Consider the following 22193-nt stretch of genomic DNA (forward strand, 5'->3'; position numbering starts at 1 on the left):
GGCCTGCACATCTGAGCTTCCTGCGGACATCTGGAGACAGGATTTTGGATATGTGCATACACTAGACATTTTCTTTACCTCATACAATGCTGTAAACACTGCATTTGCAGCTTTGAAATACTGAAAATTTGGGGTATGATTTGAGTAAGGTTGACTGTAAGAACATTGAAATAAGGATTCCAATACTTAGAGAGGCAAACCAGAAAGAGAACATCACTGATGATATTCCTCCCTTCATGGACTTTGTTAACTAAGGTCTCATTTTTGGGGAAAGCAGGTCCTTTCTTTCAGGAAGCATCTTTTGTCTTGCAGGGTGAGGGCAATTGCTGTTATAGCCCAGATAAAATCTGCCATTTAACATGCTCCTTGAAGACAACAAATCTTAGCCCTACCTTTATACAATGATTACAGCTCCAAAAAGGCAGCTTTGCCCTTGAATTGATGCAGATGGCAGAAGTCAGCTCAGTTGCTCAGAGTTTGTTTTTGATTTTCTTTTTGTTTGCCAAGGTAAAAGTCAGACAAGCAATATCTAAATTCTTTCCATATGAATTGCTCTGATCTTGATTAAAGTCTCAGCTTTGGAAAGGGAAGTCAGTAGGGAATACTCTCGTTTCAAAATAGTTCTGTTTCAGCCCTTTCCCAGGTCTGTTAGAGAATGCTTAGTACCTTGTCCCATTGCTTCCTGCAATGCTTACTGCCTACAGTGTTTCACCACAAAGGACCAAATCTTAAATTAAGTGAGGGTTAATTAGACCTCATGCACATCCCCCTTGAATTTGGAACACTTCTTAGCTGGGTTTTGCTTGCAGTGGGTGTATCAGCTCTGATGAGTTCTGGTTATATTGCAGCAGAGAAAGTGAACTTGAAGGTCAACCATGCCCTTGCTTAGGGGATCTGGTTACATCTGTTGTACATGTTACCTCTGGTCCTTACTCTGTGTGATATCCAGCTTACTTTCTCCACGAAATTTCAGCATCTGTCCAGCTGTTCAGGCTGCCCATGTGCTGAGGGGTAACTCACTGCATCTGCCTTGGGCATCTGTCCCCACTGGCTGGGGATGCCCAGCTGAACTTTTAGTTCATTGAATTAGTTCATTTAGTTCATTTGCACTGTCGTTGGCCAAACTTTTGGGTACTTGTTCTGATGGCAGCAAATGAAGAGAAGCAGTATTCCTTCGTTCAGCAGCAGTGTGTGAGAGTGAATGCTGGCTGCACCCTGACAACTGTGGGTCAAAGTCTGTGGGTTCAGGGATGTGCTTTTAATATTTTAATTTTTTTCCTTCGCTGATCCAAATTACCCAGTAAAGAAGTTAAGGTTGCTCATTTGATTCCTGCCTTGAGGCCCAAGGCTGGGTTGCTGGTCAGTTTACTTTGCACATATCTGTGTGATAAAGAGTCCCTCATGACTAGACAATCAAAAATCTGGGTCTTGCAAATGTGAGTTTATAAATTGTCTGATTTATAAGTGATCTTCATGGATGGGCTTTAACATTTTCTTTAAAAATATAGAATGGAGTCTCTCCTGAAACAGAGCATTTGCTTTCAAGTTCTGATTTGGGAATGATTTCACTTCCTCTATTCAGAATATATTCTTGACTTGAAAGCTGAAATACAGAGGCTGACGACTGCTGATCCACAAAGGGAAATTAGGCAAAAGATGCCTAATGATTCAATTGCCTTGTTTTAGAGTAACAATTAATAAAGTTTTGACAAATGCATAAGGTTATATTCAAGAATATTTCCCTTTTACGTTGAGGTTTTGATAAGCATTGCTCCTGTGAGGAGACATTTGTATTGATCTCCTCCACTTGTTCTTTTCTGTTTCAGCATCCCTTGAGCAATAGCTTACAGTATACATATTTATTTTACTTTTTCTTACTGTATCTGACATGAATATTGACATAATTCAGGAATTTGTAAGATTTTGGAGCACAGAAATCCCCTGAATCAATCACTTTGTATGCATATGGCAGCATCAAGCCTGTAAAAATAAAATGCAAACTTCTGGAATCTGACTGATTCAAATCAATTTCTGGGGAGAGTCAATTTTTCTTCTCTGGAAACAATCTCTCAACATTTTGAACACTTCTACTTAAGCTAAAAATTAAAGAAAAGGTCATAAAATCTCTGTGTACGAAATCAGTTTAGTTTGGTCTAACATGATTTTATGCTAGTAGTCCAATCAGATGCAGCACTCTGAATTGGGCTGGAATAGTACGACTTTCATATTCATCAGGAGCTGCCTCAGTGGTCATGTCTCAAGTTCTTACTGATTTTGGTGTGAAGCTGGTTAGCCATGTGCCAATGTGAAAAAATCAACAAACAACCCCCCAAAAAACACCACAAACCCCTGACAAAACTTGGCATCCCTGCTGCAGTGCTTGGCTCTCACCGCTGCACTGATGCAGTTGTCACAGTGGCTCAAGCCACGGGATTTTGAGTGCAATGTGAATTCAGATGCCCTGTGGGTCCAGCCTCGTGCTGAAACAGTGGAGTCATCTCTGGCCTGTCCTTTGATGCTTTCATCGAATAGGCAGTAAAACTTAAATGTTTATAAAGCACTTTACATAGTGGTGCATGGCACGATTTATCAGAGGCATAGTTAAGTTTTGTATTAAGCTCCCCTTCACAAGTCCCAGATTCTGCTGCTTTCAGCACAGGCACAAGGAAGGTGTCAGATGGAGCAGCAGAGCTGGATAAAGCAGTGGCAAGAAACTCAAGACTGAACAATTGGTTGGGGAAGTGACTCCAGTGCTCTTTGTGGACCAAGAAAAGTAAAAAGATTGTGTATGATAGAATCAGGAGAACAGTGCTTAGACCACAAAACTCTTCCATAAAAATGAAATAATGGAATATTTTTTTTCATATTTTAGCAATTTTTGAAAATTAATTATCCCATTACAAAGGAGACAATGAAAAAATAATTAGTATGATAAAATACCTCCTAAAAAAATAAAAATTTGCTAATTAAAATATTTGCCTTGTATTTAATAGTGCATTATGTTTCTTTTCCTTGCCCAGACCACTGGCTTCTTTGTACTTAAAGATGCTAATTTCTGCAGCCTTTCAGAACATTTACTAAAGTAAAATAATTAGCTTACTTCTAAATGTCAAAGTTTTCTTGCACTTTCAGCATCTAGGTAACTTACTGACATTACAGCCCTGAGAGAGAAGTAAGCCTATGGGAAGACAATTGATAAAACAAGGGATATTCAAAAGAGCAAACTATGCATCCGCAAGGAAAAAAAAAGTATCTGAAAAAAGGCCAGTGCATAAATTTAGGCAGTGCTTCCTTGCACTCATGCTACATAGTCAATCAGTTTGGTAGGTAATTTCTATCATATGGTACTAAAAGAAATTTCTTCAGAACTTCATTTGTAACATCTGCTTGTTGTAAGAATCACCTGCATTTCTTCTCATGAGAATATTTGAATGTTGATTCTAAGGGTAAATATTTTATTGGAAATGAGGAAGGAAGAAAAAAATTGACAAGTTTTCTTTTGAATCTGCATTACTTCATCCAAGGCTTTGGTTGTTTTGCCTTACTGTAGAGGTTTTTTGGTTTGGGACATGGGTTTTAAGGTGGGATTTCTGGGGGGTTTTTTGTTTGGGTTTTTTTGTGTAATTTAGAATTTAATGGAGAACGTGTTATCAGGTATCTCGAAAGGAGATAACTTTTTCAGTGAATATGATGCTTTTAGAAGAAAAAAAGAACAACTATATCATGAGTAGTGTGAGACTTCCCTGTATCTTGCCTATTTTCATGCTAAAATCTCCAATTCTTTTTAGGAAGAATGATTAATACTAGGCAGTAAAGGTTTTTCAGTCTTTTTGTCTCTCCAGACCAATTTCCATAGCTGCTGCTGGGTGGGATGCTGACTTTTATAAGAGAAACTCTTGTCCCTGGAGTGTGATACTTCAGAGCAATGAAGAGTCACCAAATTGTTACTTTGGAAATATGTGGCCTAAAGATGGTCTCAATTCATTTACTTCTAGAAGCAAAAGCTTAAGACAAAATGTGACATTTTTCATGTTATTGATCTCACATCCCAAGACACAACTGACTGTATTCCATAAGTGGATGCATTCTTTTCAAGAATACTTTTACAGTTGCAAACCAAGGTTCAAAGAAAGGTGGTTCATAAATATTTAACTGATATTGCATTTTAGGGAAGCAATACCTAAGTGGCAGCAACGGTATCTTCATGGCACATATTTGACCTGCTATAGCTGATAAACACACATGTTGCTCTGTAATTGCTGTTCAGCAGAGAACTATTTGATTAAAGAATAATTTAATCAGGTGTTAGAAAGGGAGGTTGGGGATCATTCACCCCTAACTCATTGCTGCCCCACTGTTTTCTGGTCTCAGTCAGCAGTCATGAGCTGTCCTGTTCACCCTGTGTATCACAACAGTTTGGTTGTAGTTTCAGGCATCAGCTCCAGCAAATGTGTTTCGTACCCAAGAATGCCTGTAAGGTGCTCTGGGCAGGGGAGAGGGTTTTAGCTCTGTGTTGATTTACTACTCTTTTACAGGTGTCAGGTGATTCTAGCAAAAAGTCATTTGTGTATTTGAGGAGCCTGATCACTATTTTATTTAAGGAAGCTGATGACTCTGTCCCTCTTGGAAAAGGGAGTTACAGAGTGAATTCAGGCAAGGAGAGGCTGAATCTTTCTGAGATTCTGTTAAACCTAGAAAGGCAGCACCAAAGCAGTGTGGCTCTGAATGCTCCAGGGTTTGAAGGTTTGCCCAAGGAGGGCCTCTGGAGCTGTTTTCTGTGGTAAACTCTTACAAATGACTTTCCTAAGGCAGACACCTGAGCAGTCTTCCTCCCTTGGGCATTTCCTTAGGCAAACAGGGGTCACTGAGAGATGAAGCCCACGCTGCTACCTTGCAGTTGCCAACTAGGAGAGACAGAGCTCCCTTCCCTACTATAGAGTTGTTTCATTTTATGCTGTGTGTCTCTTATCAATGCTTTCAACCACGTTGTCTGATTTGGGTTGTTTATTTCTGTTTTATTGTAGGCTCAAAAAAAGGGTTCTTTAAAGAAGCTGAATAATGGGGCATTCCTTACCTGAGGAATGGAGGGATTCTACAGCCTCTGTCAGTCCTCCTGCAAATCTCTGCTCACACCAGAAGGGTAAGATGATGAACTTGGCTCTTTGGCAATAAGTTTATGTGAAATTCTATCACCTAATTTTTGTTGTCCTGTTGGGATTTAGCTCCCCTGTGGTGTAGGTAGTGATCCAAAAGAGTGTGATGTAAGAGGTCCTCAGCTGAGTGTTTTTAAATTAGTGGACCTTTAAAAAAGTTCTGGGAAGAGGGAGATGAATACCAGGGTTGTTATCTGACTCCCTGAAATTCTGCACCAGGTAACGATTTCCTGTACTTGAGTTGCATTTTTTGGAGAGATGAGAGAAAAGGATTTTAGTTATATCCTTGCCTGAGAGGGTCTGCCTATGAGTCAGCAGAGTAAGGAAGAGCTGGGGAGTGAATTTGTACTTCAGAACTCACATCTGCAGGTGTTTAAATTTACAATCCTGATTTAACATTTCTTCATGATTTTTTTTGTTTTAAGGTCTAAAGTGTGCTAATAATAGGATAAAGTACATATAAATGTAGATTGTCATTTGTCAAATGTCTCTTTTTTTAGTTTCTTCATCTTTCAGTATTAATAAGTTATCAGAGTTACTGACCAAATATATTTTGATTTCTGGCTCTTTTTGAACAATATTAAGGCATCTGGGAAAGAAGTACAGGCTAAAAAAGCCTTATTCCCAGAAGAAGCAGGATGTGCTTTTCTTTTTTTTTCTTTTTTTCCCCTTTTGTTTGTTAGTTTTTGTTTGGAGTCTTTTGTTTGTTTGGGTTTTTGTGGGTGTCTGTTTTTGTTTGACTGGTTGGATGGTGGGGTTTGTGGTTTATGGTTGGTTGGTTGGGGGGTTTGTTTGTTTGTTTGTTTGGGGGGGTTGGGGTTTTTTGTTTATTTTTTTTTAAAGTGAATTCTCTGGGACAAATGAGAAGGAGCAAGTGTTCACCAGTTCCACATTAGCACATCCATTTTGAAGAGGTGCTGTGTATTTTGCAAGTGAACAAGTTTGAACACCATCTTCAGTACAGAGTTTGCAGTGTTTTATAATTCATCCTTTTCATGCAGAACAGGGGGCTGATGCAGCAAGGTAGAGAGATGATCCCAAATCTAGACAACTGCAGGAGTCAGGATACTTGTTTTCTCTGGTCAAAACTGGATCTATTTAGAGCTGTGGTGCACCCAGAAATAAGTACATAATATTTCACATTTCTTTTCTCTGAGCATCAATGCAAACTCCTTCTCTTGATGCAGTGTATCTGTGGCAAGAGTCTTATTTCAGTGAAGCAGTAAATAGGTCGAGGTGCCTGCTGGGGGTCTGCTCCTTTGGGACTCTGTTCATGTTTAAAACAAGGACTATCCTCGTACCTGTATGTAGAATAACTGTGGAGTTAGAGAAGGACTAAAGCTGGAGTAGAAGTGCTAATTTTCTTCCTAGTAAGTAATGTTCCTTTGGAAAAGAAAGCACCCACGTAAGAGAACCCAGATACTTTCTGAAGAATTCTGTTGTTGCAAACCCACTGAATATGACCCTCAAAGCCCCCAAAACCTTGCTGTGCGTTGGAGCAGATGCAGGTCTGTTCTAGGTTGGTTGATAAGGGTTCTGATGAGATTTTTCAGCTACTGTATTTTGAATGAGTTGTTGGGAAGCCCTAGGCTAAAGCAGGGTGCAGATTTCATTGAATGGAATAAAAAGTTCTCTATTTCAGGAAGATAATTTAATAATGTGGCAGCATGTATTCAATTATTTAGATTTAAAGCATCTGATTAGTAAAGTCTTTAGAAATCTTGATTACAAGCATCAACAATCATTCTGCATATAAGTATCTTGACTATTTAAACTTCTCTCATCTCAGACTATTTAATATTGTTTTTCTAACTGTGCTACAGTTCAATAAGTCCTGTGAGCACTCTCCCTTAGTGCTCTAATTGCCTGGCTTCTGCAGATACCATATCAGCCCATCAGTATTAATGCAGCAGAAAGCAAGTACACTTGTGTCTCTACAAAGCCAATTTAAAATATTTCTAGAATATACTTTTGAATTACTTTTTCTTCATCTTATTTTAGATAACACTTTGATTTAAATAAAACTGCCTGTGGGGCATTGTACATTGATCAAAAAGTGCTGTATTGTTCTATTAGTTTAAATTCTTGGTGCTGCAATAAATCATTTGCCTACTTCATTTGCATTTTTCAAGTTCTTAATTTAGTTCCAGCATAGGATTGTCTCAAATGGAGGAGGCAGAGATATGAGATGAAGTGTGGAGGAGCAACAGTTATTGAAGAGGTACATGTAGCAGAAAGGATTTTGGCTGAAATACATAATTAGAAGCTTTTTAAGAATGAAGCAAAGGATTTAAATTTTCTTCCAGTCTATATGAATCGACAGAAATGTAAAATGAGGGCTGCAGTGTGGGGTGAATGGAAGATTACAGGACATGGTGTGTCAGGTGCATGTTTATTAGTAAGAATCTGACCTGCAGTACTCAGATGAAAGCACCCTTTTCTCTGAGTATCTTCAGATAAATGCTAATCTTTAGCCTATGCCCTTGAAAGAACTCACAGGGAAGATTTCTTTCAGGGTTTTACTGCTCTTCATATGGCTTTGCTTTTGAAATAGGGTATAAAATTTTTCTTCGGTTGTAATTATAGAAAGCAGTTGACTACTTTTCTTCAGCAAAACAGAACAATGATGTTCTTTAAATAGGTCCATTTATTGAAGAACTAATATATTAAGCAAGCTGAAGATTTACCTTTTTCTTCTTTCCTCTAATACATATGTAGAACTTTGCAATCCTATAATTATGACTTCTCATTTTTGGCATACAAATTGTTGGCAAATGGTTTTTCATTTGTTCTTTTGTGCTGAAATGTAGAACCTGGAACATTGTCTTCTTCCTGTGTGTGTACAGCACGATTTGATTTCTGGGCATCTTTACTCCTCTTCTGGCCTGCTGTATCTGTAAAACTGTGAACTAGTAAAATTTTTTCTCTGAGAAGTGGATGAAAGGAAATCTTTCTTGAATTTGACCCGTTAATTTTTTTCAACACATTTTTTTGAAGTTTCTTCTTTTTAAGTAGTCCAGAGTTGTTCCTAGGAGGATGTTTTCTGGATATAGACCTCTAGCCTGTAGTCACAGAATCACAGAGTCATCAAGGTTGGAAGAGACCTTCAAGATAAAGTCCAACAATCCACCCAATGCCACCATAATCACCCTAAACCATATCCCCAAGTGCCACATCCAGATGCCATTTGAACACTTCCAGAGACGGTGACTTCACCACCTCCCTGGGCAACCTATTCCAATGTCTGACCCCTCTCTGAGTGAAAACCTTTCTTTCCAATATCTACTCTGAACCTCCCCTGGAGAAGGAGTTATGCTCAAATGTACCTTCATGAATCTGGGTCAACTAACTTGTGGTTGACTGATTAGACTTGCAAATTGCTGCCAAAATCTTTAACCTAGAATTCAAAGAAACTGCACACCCAAAGAAACCAGATGAGAGCCCAATATTTCTTGTCTGTGATGCCTTCAAAAACATTCAGCAGGTGTCACGTGGCAGAGTCTACAGATGAAGTTTATGGACTCTATTTGGCAAACAGATTCAAATGTGTTATTCATCAGCAAGAAACCACAGGTCTGCCTGTATTGATGTTCAGAGAAATAAATATTTCAGTGAGGTTGGGAGGTGGAGGGCACTGCTTCACATCAGAGTAGCAGTGCTCTGGCAATAGCATGTAGCTACGAGGGCTCAAATTTCTGCAATATGAACTGTCAAAATTCTTCAGTTTTGATGAGAATGAGGAACCCAGCAGACACTCCCAAATTCATGACAAGGCAAGTTTTATGAATGTGAGCAGACAAGGACTAATTTTAACCTTGGAAGGACAAATACACAGAAAGCAATTTTATCAATTGTTATTAGATTATTATGCTAGAAGGACCTCTGTCCTGTTGCATGAATAGAAAAGAATTCATAATTTATAATATAATTTGGCAATTTATAGCTAGCAGCCTATAACTTTGAAAGTGACTGCTGTCTTTGTGTGATGGTTCATCAGTTTTGACTGTGAAATGTGAGATTCCAGAGGTCTGAATTTTTTAAAGCATGTGAAACAACCAAAATTAAGTCCCTGATAGCTGTATTGCTGGAAAACATAAATTTATCTCTGATATTAAAATGTCCTAAGGAAGACATAGTTCATTTATTCTACCATTCCCCACAAATATAATAGCTAAATATTACATATTTTCAATGTGCAAACTACTGTGGAGCTGAAAAACACAGAATGCATTTTAGAAAATGATGAGAAATGTTTATTTTGCTGCATGTCATAGGTCAATTTAGATAGTCTTAGTTCTTAGTGGAGACATATTGATTTTCATGTTTGTCCTATTAGTTGGAATGGTATATACATGATACCAAATGTGAAGAGCAGCCAAGGTTCATATATCACAGTCCCAGTGCAAACAAAGACCTTTTTAACGCTCAAAAATAATGGAAACAGAATGAAATAAAGGCCAGTATTCAAATACCAAGTTAATTGGGAAACACAAAAAAGATCTCTTTTCCTCTGGTTTTTAATATTTCTTTATTGAAGATGTGTCTGAGTGCAATTGCTTTGATAGTTTGAGTAGCTTGGATCTGTTACAATTCTGTTGTCTGTAAATCATGTATTAGACACAACCATATTTTTTTCACTCCTCCACACCTCTGGGCCCAGCAAACAAAACAGCTTAAACTTCCTGTGTTTTAAGGGTATTCTTCGACAGCTGATCACACAGCCAGATGTGCTGGGATGTCTGTCCTGTGAGCCCAATGAGCTGAAGCCCTTCTTGTCTTCCAGCTCAATCTATTTCAGCAAGAAATACTTTCAGACTTTGGACAAGAGAAAGAGCACGAGGTTGGGATGTCTTAGGTAGGCTTTCTGACAGAATTGGAAAGATCCAGGAAATTTTTTTGACCAAGATATTACCTTGTGGGCTAATAGGGATAAGAAGAACTGCTGGTTTTCAGCATCTTCATTGTCTGTGAACATATATACTTTAACTTTTGATAAAAATTCATGAAAAAGGCAAGTGTTTAAGGGCAAATATAAAATCTTGTCAATAGATCCTTTGAAATATAAAGTGTATTCTATTATTTTATTTGCCCATTTTGTGTGTGTGTATGCATTTATGTGTATATATATATACACTAAAAATACAGACACATACATACATATGATTTATGTGTGGTTCTACTTTTCAAAACTCTTGCTGATTATCTGCATTTGCTTTTATGCATCTTGTTCTTCTCTGTTGTGGCTCCAAGAGGTGTGAGAACGAGCTGTTTGCCAGATAGGCCGTGCCATGAGTGTGCAATGGGGAGCAGCCGCCTCACTGCACCTCACACGGGTAGAGCTGCTTTACCCTAGGAAAAACAAAGGCAGGAAAATTCCTTCTTTGCAAGAGGGCATCATTCTTACCACAGCAGTTTCAAAGGACAGACAGCGAAATGAAGAGGCTGTTTGTAGTGATTAGAAGGAACAGACAGTGGCTTTTTTCTGGAATTCCCTGCCTGCACTGGTGTAGAGGAGCGGGCGGGCAGGTGCCGTGTGGGAGCTGTGATTTACAGGAACAAAGCAGTTGTCCCTGGTGAAACAACATCAGAGATCTGCAAGCCTGGTCCCTGTTCTCTTGGTGTTTGTAGTTTGTTAATAGTCCTTGGATTGTGTAGTCAGTCACTTTATTTTATTTTATTTTTGTGGAAGGCAAGAGTTTTCTGAACATGGTAGACTGTGGCTCATGTAAGTGTGCTGTAGGGTCAGGATTGGGTGTAGGGGTAGTAAAGTAAAAACTAAAGGCTGACTGCTGGCAAGAGTCTGCACTGCCATTAGGCTCTGATTCTTTTCTGCTTTTGTATGTGCTGTCGTGCTCTGGGAGTCTGGGGTTGTTTTAAGTCAGGTCACAGTTAGCAAGAGGAGGAGCTGCGGAGTTTGGCTGCCTGAAAACATGTTTAAGTTTCAGAGAAGTATGCAAAAGTCCAGCATGGTTTGACAGGCTGATGTGTGGAGTGGGAGCCCCTGTTTGATGGGGTTTGCTCTGATCCAGGGGATTAGTGGTGGGTGAAGCAGAGGCTGCCGAGGGTGATGACCTGCCAGAGTGCCACTGCTGGGCAAGGAGCTGTGGTTTGGCACTGCTGGATTCCCACACCTTTCTCCTGATTGATAGTGTCAATGGGGTCCTGAGCATGTGTTCTTTCAGCAACAGGGGTGTGGATGTCAAGGTTGAGGCCAGCATGGAGCTAGACCTCACCATTGTCAACATCTGCAACAATTTGCCATTTCCAGAAGGGGTGCTGATGCAGTGTAGCATCAGCTCTGGCATTTTGCTGCTCTGCCCATGGAGCACACATCTTCTGTGCTCATGTAGGATTTATCTGGAGTTCTCACATGCAGTTATACTTTGAGTTTAGTAAAATTGCAGACTGTTTGCTGGCATTTTCTTAGTTCAGACAGAGATGGCTTCTTTCTACTCTTGGTTTTACCAAGCTTACATTAATGTCCTTGTATACTCAGCTTAACTTTTGGATCTACAGCACTCTCATTTGGGAATCATCTAATTCTAGTCCTTTTTTTTTTACTCTGCTTTTTTGAAGGGTTACTGTTTTCCAATCTTCTGCCAGAGCCCTTCTTGCTACAGACTGCAGTAGGAAGTGTTCACACATCAGACTCCTGGTATTCCGTATTTTGTTTGTTGTTGTATTGCTGTGGCAATTTGTTTTCTGTTTTGGCTTTGTTAGGTTTAGAGTTTGGAGAAGTACAGCACTTGTGATCAGAACTTTTATAGTGGGAACGTGAGGTCTGCTTTTAGATTCTCATTCCTCTGTACTTTTCATGAAAAGGCAGCAAACTTGGGAAATGTTCATCTTGGATCGGGAGTAAAAGAAGTAGTGAAGTGTTTTGAGTGGGCTCTTTGTGGGGAACTAGGCACTCTAGAATGAAATGAACTGAGAGGACATGAGCAATTCATAAGAAAAATTGATCTGTCCAGCCAGAGAAAATTGACACTAAAACTTAAAACTTAACCCAAACAAAATCCATCAATTTTTTTCTTTATTTTTCCTCTGGAATTTCAGCGCCTGTGAAGACTAGAGAACACTGGAATTGATTGATTGGGCAGTTCAGTGTGGTACAGGGAGTGTTTTCTTATGATGTTCCCATCTCAAATGCAGTAAAGTCTTCTAAGTATATAGACTAGCAAAAGCATAAGCTAGTGCTAAGAAAAACTGAGCCTAGTCTGAATCCCCTCGAAATAGGGGTGTTTTTCAGAAGTGGCAAACTAATGCAGGCAGGTATGGAATGACAAATCAATCCCAACATATAAATGCTCCTTAAGTGAGCAGTAAAATACATGTTTACACTTCAGAGAAAAAAATCATAAAGAAAAAGATATCTTTAAAGAAGCATAAGCTTTTTAAAATGGAGAAGGTATTTTAAGCGTTTCTTTTTAAAATTATCAATTCTAAATATGTATTGGATAAAATAAAAGACTCAATTTACATGAAAAAAATGGCCTGGAAGACCTTGTCCAGAAATGCACCGTTTTCTACTTTAACAGAAAGAAGTCATTTATCTCTTTTCAGAAAACAGACTCCAATTATAGATTTTGTACATGTTACACTCAATATGCAGAAATGTGATCAGATCAAATGCCTACACACAGGGCACACCACTTCAGAATTACTTTGGAACAACAGCTTGCAATCTTTATGTAAATTCGTATGTGTCTCTCTATCTTGTTCCTCCAGTGTTTGGTGTAGCATGAAAAGCTGCATATATCGTCTCTTTTGAGGGGAAATGACTGATGCAATTTTAATAAAGGTTACTAACAGAGTGTTGTGATTCAGGTTCTATGAAATAGTAAGAGCTAGGTGCCAGACAATTTTACCCTGCAACAATGCAAATTCTTCCAGTAGAGGAAAACCTGCCCATGGAATGTGACCTCTTCTTTGTAGTAGTTCAAAAGGCATTAAAATGCTTCTGACTCAAAAGCTGAAGATTAGTTTATTCTAAATTATTTCAAATACCAAGTGAAAGAAATTACTTTAAAACATACCTGCCACATTTTGAAGGCCTCTCTTGAAAATTGTACTTTCATTTTGTTCCTGTCCCTCCGGCCTGGATGTGGCACAAGGGTCACAATCCTTGTGGGGGTTCAGTTAAAAATGTGCTGATCTGAATTTGGGCACTGAGTTTGCTTTGGAGAGAGGTAGGGGTGGCTGCTGAGAGAGTTCAGGAAGGTCTACCATGAAATGTGACATGATATGTCCCAGTCCCCCCGTCAGATCAGATTAACTTTAACACCGAGTCATGTGCAAAGTGATGCCTTTGACCTTTTGACATCACGTTACTTAAATATGTGAATTGTCATCTGGGGTACATAGCAAAACTTCACTGGGTTAGATGGACTCAAATTTTCAGTTACTAGGAAAAGAGGAAAATTTTCCAACATGGCAATAAAAACTGGGTAGGACATGGAAACAATGGAAAGAAACACTACTAATGGAACAGAAGTGGATAAAGAGAGAATGGTGATGGACTGCAGTGTTTCTTTCATTAGTATGTTTTGAAGATGCTATAGAACTATTATTTTACAGGTTCCCTGATGGCTGTGCTCTAATGAACGGGCTCAGCCACAGGTGTTTGTTCCCTGCTGCAGGTGCAGTTCAGGGCACAGTCTCTGTTCTGTGTCACTGAAGGTGCAGTCGACAGTGAAGGAAAATGTCACTGCTGTGATAGAAGGGAGGATGATCTGCATGATTTGGGGAACAGTAACAGAAGTTCCTTTGACATTTGTTTTCACTCTAGAAATTCTACAGGGAGGAGAAGAAATGTTAGTTGGGGTTTTTACCTCCTTGGGATTTAGAGCAGTATTTGCAGGCCATAGGTTTGAGAGGGTGACTGCATAGATACCACATTTATATTGCAGAAAAAACCCAAAATTACATTTCCTGCTCCTACTGTGGTCATTGTGAGTTCCTTGTCTTGTGAGCAGCATTTGTTCAGAACTTGCACTGGTAGGGCTGTTAGACATTGGCTATTTCTAGCCAAAGGCTGAGTGCTGCTCAGCTGGAAGTCTGGTGCCACTCTGGAAGCTGTAGTGGTGTTTTGATAAATGCCATTGCATTCACTCTACAGTTGTTACCTGGCTGGTTGGTTTGTAACTACACCCAGTATCTCCATATTCAACTGCAATTGTTTCTGTGACTATCACAGTGGCACCCACAACTCTGATTAAAATGAAGTTCTAGTCCTACAGAGTAGAAAGTAGATTTGTCTACATCCATACTGATCAATTTAAACAGAGATCTTTGCATGCTACTGTGCCAATCCCATACGTTGTGAAGGCCTAAATTGCCAAACAATTTAATTTGTTGTTGAGATATGTCTTTATTCAACTGCATAGATGCTTGAGAGAAATGCAGAGGTCCTAATTAGCGTATTATGCTGTATATTCTCGTAACTAGATTTATAATCTCCTGCCTTGTCTTGCATTCTCTGGGTTTTTTAGTGGGCTTGACAGGAGGCTTTGCATTTATTTTAATGGTAGCTATTTTCTCAATCCACTGTAAACTGAAATGTACTCCACTCCAGCTTTCTTTCTGAATCATCAATTTATGTTTTCATTTTCATCTGGTTTTGACCATTTATGCAGTGCTTTGGGAGTTCACAACTGTAGCTGAGGAAAAGTGTAATGTAAGGGTAAAACAAATCAGTGTTGTCACTTGATGCTTTTTTTTGTTCTTGTTTGAGTCTCTGATACCTCAGCTCTGATGCTGCTGCTAGGAGTGGGAAGTGCCATAATCAATGAGAAATCAGGTCTCTGAAGCATTCAGGTAGGAATGTATGATAAACAAGAGCTATCACTGAAGCAACTTGCTGTGTAGAGCTTTGCTGTTCGGATGTACCCAAGAGAGAAAAAGCAAATCTGGTCTGTGACTGTTGAGAATTGTTCCTTTTAGTGATTGCAGGTAATTCTAAGCACTGCATTGGTGAGCAACCATCCTGATTCTTCTGGGCTTGAGCATCCTTTGTCAGCCCCTTCATGATCATCTCTGGGGCTGTCAAAAGGCCAAACATTATCTAAAGCGTTCACTGCTTTTGTTTCCCTCATTCTCTCCCTTTCCCCACCTTTTCTCTACATTGATGGCAAGTGAAGAAAAAGAAGAATGTGTTTTCTTCCACAAACATCACTGCAGACTGGAGAGCAAATAGGAACCTCTTCAGGGAGCTAGCTGCTAAATAATAAACTTCCATGAGGATCTATTTTGGTGTAAGAGTGCTTCATAAATAAGCTATATCATTGTACTCTTTATGCTAGAGAAGCATTTGTGTATATTCATCTTTGTATCCCATTGCAAAGCTCTGTAATGCCTGCAGTAATACCTGCTTCAGTGCTGGGCATGGCTGAGCTGTGAGAGAATCATCTTTAGTGGTCTCAGTGGCAGCGGGAATTCTCAGCAGAAGTGAACTGCTTACGGTGTAAATCGCAATCAGCTGCAAAAACTTCTCTTTGGAAAGATAATAAAAATCAATAATGGGCCTGCTAATGTACAAAGGACAGCAAGAGGCAGACATTTAATTTAGTTAAAAAGTAATCGGAAAGGAAAGAGCCAGACTAAATAACCTGTGTAATTAAAGAGTTTAAAGGGACTTCCAACTGGAATGTGCAGCTTTTATGTGTGGGAAGTAGGGAAAATATATGTATATATACTGAGCTAAATTTAAAGTTTTTCTGGTACTACCATAGACTCCAGCAAAGGAATTTCTGCTTTTGACAGTGATGCGAATATTAAAGCAATTTAAAGATTAATATGTTATATAGAAAAATCAATGAGTCCCTTAAATGCTCTAAAGCCTGAAAGGAAATGGAAAGCTCACATAGAAGAAAAAGAAGGCAAAGACTGGGCGGTGAATAAGACACTTGCTGTGAATTGATAGAGGAAGAGGAAAAACTGGCAAACAGATTGTGACTTTCTCAAATGTCATTTTTCTTGAGCATATTTCTCATTCTTCTAAATAGCTCACTGTGAGGCAGTTTTGGACTCGCATGCACCCATGCTTGCAAATAGGAATGAGTAAGAGTCTGGCTCACATCCCCTCCCACAGTAGCCACGCCATGAGTCTGGGTTGTGAGGAATCAGTGAAGCAATGCACCAGTTTGCACCAGTTTGCACCAGTTTCCAAAAGCACGGGCAGGACTTACCCTGACCTGCCTGCTCCTGAGCATGTCCCAGGCTTTGGGTTGCAAATTTTCACTTTAGAAGTGTTGGGTTGGATGGGCAGGGGTGTTTTGCATTTTGAGCAGCTGCCATTCATTCATTTGCAATTCTTTGATTAGATGTGTTAAATGAAAGTCATTCAGAGCAGAGCTCTGCCAGATTTCCTTGCTGTGGGCTGACCTGTGTCTCCCTGACCCTCAGCAGACGGGCTGCAGCGAGGCTCAGCTACTGAGGGCTCACAGCCTGTGCCCCAGAGTTCAGGGGTTTGTTGCCTGAGACAGTGAGGATTTTTGCTAGAATATTTCTGAAAGGAGAAGAATCTAGCAAAAACCTTTCCCATAGAAGGTCTTTTAATTTTTCTGTTCTTTCAGTTTTCCTCCTTAGTACATGAAACAGATTTAAAAAAAATTCGCAATCTCATATACAAAACAAAAAGATGAATAAATCTTAAAGCACCAAGTTATAAAGTGTGAAAACATCTGAATGCAAAACTTGACTGCTGCTCCACACCAATAGTGCTTTAGTAACTTGGTGGGAATGGGAGATTTCTCAGAAATATGACTATTTTATTGAACATTTTGCAAGATTTTTCTAATTTCTCCGAGGAAGAGAGTAATGTTTTTGTTAGAGGGCGTCTCACAGCAGTAGTACTTTAATAAAATATTGGTCTTATATTTAATAAACCAAGTCTGAGCGAAAGGTTCTGATCATCCCAGGACCGTTCCCATGATTCTTTCTGATCACTGCTGAGATGGATGGAGTTTAGAAGTCGTGATGATTTGTTCCAGCTTGTCATATTTTGTGTCAGTTTCTCAGGTACTTCTTTTGAACCATCTACAGTGTTTTCTCACTCAATCTGTTCTCACTCAGTCTTCATGTTCTTCCTGCAATAATTACAAGCTGTTTGTGACAAATTGCTGTACAAAGTAGCAATTTTTTCATGTTTACCACCACCAGTTAGCTCACTGAAGTGACTGTTTGGTGTTTGGAGAGGAAAGCGAAAAGTTGAATGAGTGTAGACAATACAAAACCTGGCTTTGCTGTGACAGCAGATGCTGCTGATGCGTTTTAGTTTCCCTTAGAGTCACAGAATCATTGAGGCTGGAAAAGACCTCTAAGATCATCAAGTCCAACTGTTAACCCAGCACTACCAAGTCTACCACTAAACCGTGTCCCTAAGTGCCACATCTGCATGTTTTTGAGCACTTCCAGGGATAGTGATTCCAGCACTTCCCTGGGCAACCTGTTCCCAGTGCTTAACCACCCTTATGACCCTGGAATCTGAACCACTGATTTGCAGTCTCCCTCCATTGCCAGTGCTTTGCTCCTGCGTCCAGGGCTTCAGCTTCTTCAGTGTGAGGACACACAAGTCTCTTGATGGGGTAGACCAGTCACTGGCCTCCCCTTACTGTGCTGATGCCTTTTTGCCTTAAAATTTAGGCTGTTTTTTTGTATGAGTCCTGCTGCACATTGCTCCTGAAACTGGTGCATGAACATCTCTATCTTCCAGTAGTCTTTCTCCTCAGGAGCAGGCTTGTTACCTGCCTTGAGTGAGGCTGCTCAGCAGTGCTCCTGCAGGTGCTCTCAGCCTCCTCCTCCTTCCCCAAGTTCCTCCAAATTGAAAGCCCTGGCTTCAAGCCAGAGCCTCTTGCTCCCAGTTGCCTGCAGACCTTCTGCTTCCCCACACCGAATGGTCTTGCACATGTGAGCCTTGACACAGCAAGCTGGGCTACTCCCCACCCACCCCAGCTTTCACCACGTTTCTCCTGTGACTGTGTAATCACTTTGCCCTGTACTGAAGCAACTCTCTCGTCTCTAAGCACGAAGCTGGGAAAGCCTCTGGCTTCCTCCAGCTGCAGCCACGTCTACCTGTTCAGCTCTGCTCCCACCATGCCGGGCTGGCCTCTGCCAAGCAAACTCCTGCTCTGCTCTGCCCAGTCCCTCTCTGCCTGAGCTGCTGGCCCTGAATGTCCTTGAGCTGCTGTCAAACACCTCAGCTTTAAAATGGAAGTGTGCAAACAGGAGAACTCTTAAAATGCTCTGGGAACCCGCTTTTTAATTGCCTTCTCTTCTGCAATATGGTCTTCTGCTCCAGAGCACGAGATTAGGGCTTGTATATGCAAATTCCTTCCATCCAACTAGATAAAAAACTTTAGAACCATTTTAGAGCTTTAAATCCCTGGTTTCAAGTTGTAATATTTAATTTGAATGAAACTATGTACCGTGATAGGCTCTTTTTTTAACAAGCAAGTGACTGGGCTGTTCTGGGTTTCCTTGACGGGCTCTGGCTGCTCTCACCAGGTAGGTGCTGCAGACCCAGCTGGGTGCAGCTCTGGGATCTTCCTGGAATCCTAAAACTGAACCTCTTTTGGTGCCTGGGAGTTAGCTAATCCCAGCTTGGAGTGTCCTACATGTTGCTTAGACCACTTCTTACTTCACCGCGTGCTTAAGAACAACAAGAAGCAAGGTCTGATTGCACAGTAATTATGAGCAGGAACTGCTCCCTGTGGTGCCTCCTCGGTTCCAGTGTCTGTACAGGCTCACCTGTCACAGTTGTGCTGTGCAGGAAAGATGTCTGATCACAGACACCAGTGAAAGCAGAAAGCACCCACCTTTCCAGGGCCAGAGACCTCTCTAGTAACACATTTGTGGCAGAGGCAGGCTGATGCCAGTCTGACTGGAACAGAAGTGGGAAGAGGCAGTGGAAGGAGTGCAGGAGCTCCTTGCAGTGCTAGAATTGGAAACTAGAGACTGCAAGGATCATGGAGCATGAGGATAGGTATGTGCAAGAATGAAGACAAAAGAGACCCTTATGGTGCAGAATGGTGAGCTGGGGAATGGGCAGGTGTTGGATTTCAGCTGGGAGAAGAAATAGAATTAATTGGATTGAGGGAACCGTGGAAAAAACCAGAAAAGCAGCAGCACTGGGTAATCAGTGAGAGCTGTTGCTCAGGGACATGAGCTGTTGCTTTGCTCAGTGAATTGAAGAGAGTAGGGAGAGATGCAGTGAGGAAAGTTGGGGTGCAAGGTGGAAGGTGAAAGCACTGAACAGATGCATCTCTTTTCCATAGGAAAGGATTGTGTAGGTGGGGAACAAAGTTCCTTGAATCTGACTTGGTGATTCTTGTGTTTTGTTGCCAATCTTTTAATTTTAGAAAGAGACAGGAGTTGAAGGAGAAATTTAACTTATAGGGTTCTTCTGGGTTTGGGTATTTCTTTTGTTGTTTTGTTTTAACAGTGGGCTTGATAATTCTTGTTGGAATTCACATCACAGAATTATAGAATCTTAGAATCCTGGCTTGGAAGGGACCTTAAGGATCATCTGGTCCAACCTTTCTTGGCAAAAGCACCACCTAGACAAGATGGCCCAGCAACTTGTCCAACCAAATCTTGTCCAACGTTTCCCTTAATTTCTGTCCTTACTTTGGTAGGTAACTAGTACTTGGATTCTGAGCCTTAAAACATATTCTCTAAAATGTAGATCTATTATTCACTGGGGTTCCAGTGTATGGATCTAAGCCACCAAGTAATAAAGTTTATATACATTTGAGGACTTCAGAGTGAGTTACAGCTTTATGTTGACAGCTGTCGTGACTGATATGACTCAGATATGAGAGAATAGTGGTATCAAAAATAGACTGGGTTTTGTACAAAAGCAAGATTTTTATGTGGTTCAGTCCGATAGCCATTTTATAAAGAAGTTAAAATAAATGCAGAGTTATCCAAATGTGGATAGGGTTCTTAAAACTTACCTTGAAGTAGAGAGGAAGAAAGTTCATTTTTAGCAGTACTTTAGGTATTGTGTATTTTTATTATATTATAAATTAAAATTATGTAAAAACATCTACAACCTTGGACTTTATTGCCTTTTTATATACTGCACTAAATAAGCAGAATATTTTTATTAGAAATGCTTCGTTTAAAAGGAACCTAAAGGTGAAAGTAGAAGCTGGATATCTTCATTTTAATGGTAGTGGGGAGATTTTACTCCCTTTATAGTCACAGTGAGCAATTCATTTCTCAGAGTCAATAGTCCTGGGATAATTCAGTGTGAGCAAAGGGGCAGAAAATAATTCTTTGTATATCTTGGAAAAGTTCCTTCTTTTTTTTTATAATCTTTATTTTTAAAGAAGTCATTTTTTTAAAACAATGGGAAATAATCCATATTGTGGGGGCTGCAGCATATTTATAAATGTAACTGCTTTTGTTACCAGGGAACCTGTCTGAGTCAGCGAAGCTTAGCATTTCAGCAGCTTGTTCTTTCCTCTCGTTCCTGTTGTTCTCCATCTGATTTTAGGCACCTAATGACCTAATGTACTTTATCAATGCAGGAATGGGTTGTCACAGGTTTCTGTAAGTTTTGATAGGTGTACCAAATCTCTGCATCTCATGTATACTCCTGGATGGCAAGAGGAGGCAAACGTTCTGTGCTTTACTCCAGTGAGAATTATTTCTACCTAGTGCCAATATCTGCTCACAGATCAAGAGTATGGATCAAACACATTAGGAGTGTAAATGAAGCAAACAGGACCTTTGCAGAGCTTATCAGATTTTGAATATCTCTAATTTTAGATAACAAATTCCTTACTGCATCCTATTGCCAGTCTGAAACAGAGACATCTCTCTGGGGGGTTTTGGCTCAGTTTGACAGGAGCTGTAGCTCAGTGCTGATTATCTTCACTAGTCATCTTCTCCAGAACACAAACATCCAGGACTTGTACAGAAGAATATTATCTGTTTCTTGCAACAGTACAATCAGTGTTAAATTTCTGCTGCTTTCCTTAGCAAATATGCTCCACACGTGCCTCCAGTGACCAGAGTGCAGAGCAGGGCTGGGGGTCCCTTCACTTTGCTGCTCTCTGTTCTCCTGGGTTTGGGTCCCCTGAGAGGGCTCTCCAGCCTCACTGGCAGAGCAGGTACAGCTTGTTCAGCTCAACTTAGAGGCCAGTCTGTCACTTTTACACAGACAACTGTGTCTCTGCTAACTGATTTTCTTAGCTGTGGCTTCATCTAGAGTGACTTGGGTTTAACCCTCGATGACTTGAAAGGCCAACATTGTGGGTGTTTTCTCCACAGAAAGTAGCTGAGTACAGTTACACTAACTTTGTTTCCTCATATGAATGAAATTTTTTTCCTGTTTTATTGTAATGTACTTTTAGATTAAAAATACATTTTGGTCAAACAGTTGGTATTCACATCTTTATTTTAGGTAAGCCCTTGACAAATGTCTTATGGTAGAAATGTCTTTTGTGTAAGATGAGATTTTTCTGGTTTTAAGAAACTACTGTAAATGTTTCAACTCTCTGATTAGCACACTGGAAACATGCACAAGCATGCCTCAACCATCCAGGGTTTAAGCATTTTCTATCATCTTCTTTTTACCATTCTTATAAATTTCAACTCAGTAAATATGCTTAAAGTACAAGAGTAACTTCTAATAGATTGTAATCTTCGTGCAGGGTAGATGCATAAAAATCTTCTGGATACCCTGGGGCATGTTCCTTTGTGTTTGAGATTGGTTGAATCTTTTCTCATGTAAATTTTGGAACTCATACTTGAAGAAGGGAGATTGAAATATTTTCCAACACACCACTGAAGATCAAGTGATGACTCATCTTCTCTAACTTTGCTTTATAATGCATTAGACTATCAAATGCAAGCAAATATTCATCCTCATTATTATTGATTTGAAAACAGAGCAGTGTCTCCCAAGATTAAAGGTACCAGTTTTTCTGCAAATTCTTTCATAGTGTCAGAGCTTACACCATATGATTTTTGTGTTTTCTTTATATTTTTTTAAACCTCTGCAGTATGCCTCATAAGCCACAGTGGCTTATG

At 39.9% G+C, this 22193-nt stretch overlaps 1 protein-coding gene across 1 annotated transcript in view; it reads left to right on the forward strand.

Annotated features, from left to right (window-relative positions):
• The window catches only part of GRIA3 (glutamate ionotropic receptor AMPA type subunit 3), a 602976-nt gene that overhangs the window by 306399 nt on the left and 274384 nt on the right, over positions 1-22193 (forward strand). The window contains exon 4 of the mRNA XM_032702135.1: positions 5025-5140. The gene's annotated coding sequence lies outside the window, so the exon portion shown is untranslated. The remainder of the gene's footprint in view (positions 1-5024; positions 5141-22193) is intronic.

Source organism: Chiroxiphia lanceolata, chromosome 14 (genome assembly GCF_009829145.1).
Source record: "Chiroxiphia lanceolata isolate bChiLan1 chromosome 14, bChiLan1.pri, whole genome shotgun sequence".
NCBI classification, from domain to species: Eukaryota; Metazoa; Chordata; class Aves; order Passeriformes; family Pipridae; genus Chiroxiphia; species Chiroxiphia lanceolata.